This window comes from Nelumbo lutea, chromosome 1 (genome assembly GCF_056320005.1).
Source record: "Nelumbo lutea isolate HS-2025 chromosome 1, American lotus-T2T, whole genome shotgun sequence".
NCBI classification, from domain to species: Eukaryota; Viridiplantae; Streptophyta; class Magnoliopsida; order Proteales; family Nelumbonaceae; genus Nelumbo; species Nelumbo lutea.
Window position 1 is genome coordinate 219,641,323 of NC_142684.1, and position 7,866 is coordinate 219,649,188.

Consider the following 7,866-nt stretch of genomic DNA (forward strand, 5'->3'; position numbering starts at 1 on the left):
TTGCTCTTCTTGGAACGAAGTGCTCTTTTGCTTCCACAACCGGGCTGGGCTGAATTTGGTCTTTTTGAACCTTCTTTTCTTGCCTTTTTCCTTCATTTTCTTGGATTAATTACCCCTGAAACTTATTCTTAGCATTAAACTAAATTAAGGCAAAAATTAATAAAACCGGCATAAAAATCCATGCTAAAGTCCTCAAAAATTATAGATAAATTGTAGGTTCATCAAATACCCCCACACTTAAGCTTTTGCTTGTCCTCAAGCAAAGACATCAGCCAAAAACTGAACATTCCCCCCCTTTTGTTCTCACCATTTACCTGGTGAACTTTTTAAGATAGAAATGCATTGAGTAGTCGGGGAACTTTTGTAAGTGCCCAGCTCTTATTCTTGTAAATTACCATTTAATATAAGTATAAGAAGGAAAGGAGAATATGAATTTCATCATAGTCTAGCCTTCACTCCTAAATCATATATAAATCAGCTCCTTAATTGTCAAGGTTAATAATCAAACTTCACTACGTTTCACATCTGTAACTAAATCTCAATGAGAGTTCAACTTTAGAGTGCCCCTTTGAACCTCAGTTGTCACCACAATTACTTGTTTCTAAGGATGAGTGCATCTTATGCTCCATCTCACCCTTTTTTTCTTCTTTTTTTTCCTGTGTGAGTGCATTTTATGCTCCATCTGACACACTTTTCTCTCTCTTTTACTTTTTTTTTTTTGTGTTAGTGCATCTTATGCTCCATCTCACACTGGTCACTTACTTGAGGTAGGTAAATAGGACTCATGTTCTGAGCTACTAGTTTTACTATTCAACTCAAAATAGCAGAGTCAATTTGGGCTTCTGTCCTTTTTTGCAATTATTGAACATCAAGAATCAGCACTTCAGATGTGCACTAGCTCTCTTGACCATTAACCATGAAATCAAGGGCTTCCATACACATGAAGATAGTTAGGGCTAGTCATGCTGAAAGGCATATTCAGCTCCCCTTTTCTCATGCATATATCAAATTGGGTCATTTACAAGAATAAAAACTTAACAAGTACATCAGTCTCCCTCAACTCATTGAATTCCTTCTTAAAAATCATCAAATAAATAGTAATGAACTTGAGGGGTTCCAATCTCTTTTTTTTTTTTTGGTTATGTCATTGCCTACATATGTGTGTTGGGGTGAATGAGGTGCATGGTTTCAGCCCTCATACCCTAGCCTCAAGCTCACTCCCCCACACTGAAGATGAACATTGTCCTCAATGTTCGTAGTGTTAGGGAATCACACTTGCTAGAGCAAACTGAAGAAAAGAAAATGATGAACCGAGTCCTTAAAGAATTGGAATTTTGAGAAAAAGATCTTTATTTTACTAACTAATATTCTAAAAAGATAAATGACAAAAAGATGCCTTAACCTGTTCATGAGCAAGCACAAAAGATTATTGGTTATCAAGATAAACAGTGGATGAAGGGGGTACAGTACCGCCCATTAAATATGGTTTCAGGCGCTGACCATTTACTTTAAACGTGCCCTGAACCGGGTGGGTGAGTTCTATAGCCCCATGGGGAAAAACCTGTGAAATGGTAAAGGGTCCAGACCACCTGGATCTCAGCTTACTTGGAAACAAGCGGAGATGAGAATTATATAACAATACATGTTGGCCTACATAAAAGTCCCATCTCAGCAAGTTCTTATCATGCCAGTTTTTTATTCTTTCTTTATAAACTTTGGCATTCTCATAAGCGGCAAGTCTGAATTCATCCAATTCATTCAATTGCAACCGCCTTTTAGCCCCTGTGGCCTGAATGTCAAAATTTAAGAATTAAAGAGCCCAATAGGCCTTGTGTTCTAATTCAACTAGTAAATGGCATGCTTTACCAAAGACCAATCTGTAGGAGGACATGCCAATGGGTGTCTTAAATGCAGTTCTGTATGCCCATAATGTACTATCTAATTTGATGGACCAATCTTTTCTAGCAGATTCTACGGTCTTTTCTAGAATTCTTTTGAGTTCCCTATTAGCCAACTCCACTTGGCCACTAGTTTGAGGGTGATAAGGGGTAGCTAATTTATGTGTAATTCCATATTTCTGCATTAACCTCTCAAATTGGCTATTGCAGAAGTGAGTTCCCCTATCACTAATTATAGCTCGCGGAGTGCCAAATCGGGAGAATAGCTTCTTTAGGAAGTGTATCATCCTTCTTGAGTCATTTGTGGGTAAAGCCATGGCTTCTACCCATTTGGATACATAGTCAACTGCAACGAGGATGTACTTATTCCCAAAAGAATTCGGGAAAGGCCCCATGAAATCTATACCCCAAACATCAAAGATTTCACATATCAAAATATTGGAAATGGGCATTTCATTCCATTGGGAAATGTTTCCCGATCTTTGGCATTTGTCACATGTGGACACATACCTATGGACATCTTTGAAAAGTGTGGGACAATAAAAACTTGATTGCAAAACCTTGGCTGCAATGCAACTAGCTCCAAAATGACCTCCTACTTCTTTATCATGGCAAAATTGGAGTACGTACTCCATCTCCTCCTCAGGGACACATCTTCTTATGATCTGATCTGCACACAATTTATACAAAAAGGGTTCCTCCCATAGATAGTATTTTACATCAAAAAGGAATTTCTTTTTCTGTTGATATGAAAGGTTAGGAGGAAGGACTTGTGCAGCTAGATAATTAGCAAAATCAACATACCAAGGATATGAGTATTTCTGTATTGAGTACAGCTGTTCATCCGAAAATTCTTCTCGAATGTTGTTGGTTATCTCCTCTTTTGAGCTTACTTTGTCCAACCGGGAGAGATGGTCAGCAGCCAGGTTTGTAGCACCCTTCATGTCTCTAATCTCAATGTCAAACTCTTGCAATAAAAGGATCCACCTGATCAGTCTTGGTTTTGAGTTTTGCTTGGTAAGCAAGTGCCTTAATGATGAGTGATCTGTGTAGACAACAACCTTGGATAATATCAGATATGAACGAAACTTGTCAAGTGCGAATATTACTGCTAGCAGCTCCTTTTCTGTGGTGGTGTAATTGAGTTGGGGTTCAGTCAAGGTTCAGATAGCATAGTAAATTGGCTGAAAATGTTTGTTCATTCTTTGTCCTAAAATTGCTCCTATAGCAGAATCACTCGCATCACATATTAAGTCAAATGGGAGGGTCCAATCTAGTGCTACCATGATAGGTGCATGGATCAATTTGTCTTTCAAGATGTTGAAAGCATGAAGGCATTTAGTTGAAAATTCAAAAGTCACTTCTTTTTTAAGCAAGGTAGATAATGGCTTGGCAATTTTTGAGAAATTCTTAATAAACCTCCTATAGAATCTGACATGTCCTAAGAAACTTCTCAAAGAGCGAACAGATGTTGGGAGTGACAATTTTTCAATTGCCTCCAACTTGGCCTTGTCGACTTCTATACCTCTTTGAGAGATCTTGTGTCCAAGCACTATGCATTCTTGCACCATAAAATGACATTTCTCCCAATTCAACACAAGATGTGTTTCTTTGCATCTAGTAAGCACATGTTCTAGATTATTCAAACATACATCAAACGAAGAGCCAAAAATTGAAAAATCATCCATAAAGATCTCAATAAAATTTTCAACCATATCAGAAAATATAGACATCATACATCGCTAAAAGGTAGTTGGGGCATTGCATAACCCAAAGGGCATCCTTCGGTATGCAAAGGTTCCATATGGGCAAGTAAAAGTGGTCTTTTCTTGATCTTCTGGTGCAATTGGTATCTGGTTATACCCTGAATATCCATCCAACATCCGGTGACGGTTCTAGTAGGGATGAGTTCATTTTTCTCATTTGGAACAACAGTCATACCCTCTTTCTTGGGCACAACTTGCATAGGGCTTACCCAAGAACTATCAGAAATAGGATAAATGATCCCAGCATCTAACAACTTAATTATTTCAGCCTTTACCACTTCTTTCATGTTGGGGTTCAGGCGCCTTTGGGGCTGAACGGAAGGCTTGTTGTCCTCTTCCATCAAAATTCTATGAGTATAGATTGATGGATTAATGCCTTTGATATCTTCTACCTTCCAAGTTCTCTAATTTAAGAAACCACTTTCCCTTGAATTGAGGCTTATCATTCAGGTATGCTATCATGAGGTTTATTTCTTCATTTTCTCCTTCTTCAAGTTCTCCCTGCTGGAGGTAGAGTTCGAGAGGATCAACTATTCTACTTACTTGGAAGCATTCATCAATTGTCAATTCAATGGCATCAATCATAAAACAAGAATCATCACTAGAGGGTGCATGTTTCATAGCATCAGACATTTTAAAAATTATCTCCTCATCTTGTATCCTAAGGCTGAGTTGTCCTTGTTGGACATCAATCATTGCTATCCCGGTAGCCAGGAAAGGTCTCCCTAGGATAAGCAGGACCTCCACATCTTCTTGCATGTCTAACACAATGAAATCAACTGGAAAAATAAATTTGTCAACTTTAACTAACACATCTTCTATGATCCCCCTATATGTCTGATGGATCTATCAGCCAATTGTAATGCCACTTTAGTGGGTTGGGGTTCATTCAACCCCAATTTCTTGAAGATAGAATATGGCACTAAACTGATGCTAGCTCCCAGGTCACATAAAGCTTTTTCAATTTTTAAACTACCAATGGTACAAGGAATAGTGAAACTCCCTGGATCTTTGAGTTTCTGAGGCTGCTTGTTCAGAAGGATAGCAGAACATTCCTCATTTAAAGCAACTGTAGCCACATCTCCCAATTTCCATTTGTTTGCCAATAATTCCTTCAAAAACCTTGCATAGTGTGGCATCTGGGCTAAAGCATCAGCAAAAGGAATATTAATATGTAAACTTTTAAATATTTCAAGAAACTTACCAAATTCCTTTCCAATTTTTGTTGCTTCAGCCTGTTAGGGAATGGAACTTGTGGCTGCTGGTGCATCCCTTGTTGTGCTTTTGGTTGTTCCGTCTTCTGTTGTCCGGTACCAAGGCTTGTTTCTGCCTTGGGTTCAGCCCAATTCTTCTTTTCTACCTCGGGCAACTCTTTTCCACTCCTTAAGGTAATAGCTTGTACCTGCTCTCGTGGATTCACTTCAGTGTTGCTTGGAAGAGTTCCCGGCAGTCTGGAAGAGATTAATTGTGCCAATTGCCCCACTTGGTTTTCCAGGCTTTTGATTGAGGCTTCCTGGTTCTGGAACCTGGTTTCTGCACCTGTTATAAATTTTGTCATCAGTTCCTCCAAATTGGTCTTTGGTTCAGGCTGATGTTAAGTCTGGTGGAACGGCTTGGAAGTATGCTGATTTGGCCAGGACTGGTTTGAATGTCCCCTCCATCCTGGATGAAAAGTATGGTGACTCTGGTAACCCTGCTGTCTTGACAAATTGCTGACATAGTCAACTTGTTCAGTAGATGGCCCGAACTGATTGCCAACTTGGCAGTCAGTACTGATGTGGCCTCCCCCACACAATTCACAATTAAGAGGCTGCACATGCATGACAGCTATCTGCATTTCATCTATTTTCTTACTGAGTGCTCCTATTTGTGCAGATAGTGTCGTATAAGTATCAACAATATGCAAGCCATGCTGCTTCCTAGTTTGAGTTCTTTCAGAATGCTATTGATAGTTGTTGGCTGCCATTTCCTCAATAAGTGCATGGGCAACCTCAGGAGTTTTATTATTTATGGACCCTCCGGCTGCAGCATCTAATATGGTCTTATTTGAGTCAGTAAGACCATTATAGAAAGTCTGCACTTGCAGCCAAATGGGGAGGCCATGGTGAGGAACTCTCCTTAACAGCTCCTTGTACCGTTCCCATGACTCGTATAAATATTCCTCCTCTTGCTGGAAAAAAGTAGTGATGTCATTCCTCATTATAGCAGTTTTAGTGGGGGAAAATATTTAGAGAGAACGGCTAGCCATTTCATCCCACGTAGCTATTGATCCTGCCAGTAATGAATTCAGCCATGCTTTGGCTTTATCCTTCAAAGAAAATGAGAATAACCTCAACCTAATGGCATCATCACTTACCCCATTGTGTTTGAATGTGTCACAAATTTCTAAAAAGATAGAAATGTGTGCATTGGGATCTTCGTGGGCCAATCCACAGAATTGCACCATGTTTTGAATCATTTGTATGTGATGAACCTACAATTTATCTATAAGTTTTGAGGACTTTAGCATGGATTTTTATGCCGATTTTATTAATTTTTGCCTTAATTTAGCTTAATGCTAAGAATAAGTTTTAGGGGTAATTAATCCAAGAAAATGAAGGAAAAATGCAAGAAAAGAAGGTTCAAAAAGACCAAATTCAGCCCAGCCCGGTTGTGGAAGCAAGAGAGAGCACTTCGGCCCAAGAAGAGCAAGTGGATTCCTTGAGAAAACCCAAGAAAAGAAAGCCTAGCTAAGAGTAGAATTCGGCCCAGCAAGGAAGGCCCATTCTCAGCCCAAAAGAGCAGCTCAATGTATAGCTATCATCTGCTAAGAGAGAGCCTAAGTGTAGCCCAAATAGCAGCCCTTAGGAGGCTTTCAAGAGAGCTCTAGAAAGCTCAAGAAATGAGTGTAATACACCCCATTCTAGAGGCTTCAAGAAGGGGCAAGAGCCCCATTGAAAAACTATATAAGGAGGCCTCTAGGAGGGGAAAGGGGGTTGAATTGCTTGAGAGGAAGGCTCTCCCACTCTTAGAGGTTCAGCCACCTTGAGAGAAGAGAAGAGAAGAAAGTTAGGCGCAAGGAAGAAGAAGAAGAAGGGCTGAAGGAAGTTCAAGACAAGCAAGCTAGAAGAGAAGGTGAGTTTGAAATTGAGGGTTTGAGATTCAAAGATCATTTGTAATAACTCAATTGTAGTTTCATTCTCCTTTAATTTGAATTTTGTTTCTTTGTTATATTTTCTTTCTTCTTTCTCCTTCTTCCATTCTTCCTTGATGTATTTCAGCTTGTAAAATTTCAGTTCAGCAATCTAATTCTTTTTTATTCATTTGAATGGTCATGAATTGTACTTGGAGTTTCTTGAATAAGGGTGTTTTTGTAGATTAATTCGGCCAACTAACCTTCAAAACTCAGATCTGAATTCTCAGATCTGAGACTGCAAGATCTGAATTGCTTGAAAGAGAATTCAGATCTGCAATTTTCAGATTGGCCGAATGGATCTAAAGCTTGGAATTCCTAGAGTGCTTGAGAGAGACTCTAGGAATTCAGATCTACTATTCAAGAACTGAATTGGATGCAAGATTAGAGATAACTTGCACAATTCAGTTGGTGATCAATTCAATTTTGAATTGATGCCTTAGAAGTGTTTGAAGAAATGCATGCATGGGGATTAGATTCTTGTTAGAGATAGAAGAATTGTCACTCATGCATAGGATGAACATGCGCTTGAGAGAGGCTATTCATGACCTTGGGGTTGCACCAAACCAATGCTCAATTATGATTTATTCGAATGATCCAAATTGATAGATTGCTGAATTCTGAGATTGAAATTTACTGTTTACTCTTCTAACCTGATTTGAAGGCAATTGGACCAATGATTTAGATAGATTTTAATTTAGGATTTTTAGCTTTCATTAAAGTTTTGATTTATTTGTTAATCAGATAAGAAGTATTCAATTTAGTATTGATACTTGTGTCCTAAATCCTCGTGGGAACGATACTTCACTCACTACTTTATTACTTGAAAGGCTAGTGCACTTGCTAGTGTCACAGTGAGCCACACATCATTATGATGGCAGGTTTGATCTCAAAGTTGTTAGCAGCAATATTGGGCCTGATAATGCTAGAGGCAGCTCCAGTGAGAGTGGGTTTGGCATAGTTCATCATAGTCCTCTGCTCAGCCATTTCTTGAGCTTCTTGAGCTTCTTGAGCTTCTTGCTGGACTTGT

At 39.0% G+C, this 7,866-nt stretch overlaps 1 non-coding gene across 1 annotated transcript; it reads left to right on the forward strand.

Moving 5' to 3' along the window:
- The first annotated feature begins 5,760 nt into the window (after positions 1-5,760).
- LOC148881124 (small nucleolar RNA R71) lies at positions 5,761-5,867 on the forward strand. Its single transcript, XR_016106269.1, has one exon. It is a non-coding gene; the product is annotated as a small nucleolar RNA R71 (small nucleolar RNA).
- Positions 5,868-7,866: the final 1,999 nt, after the last annotated feature.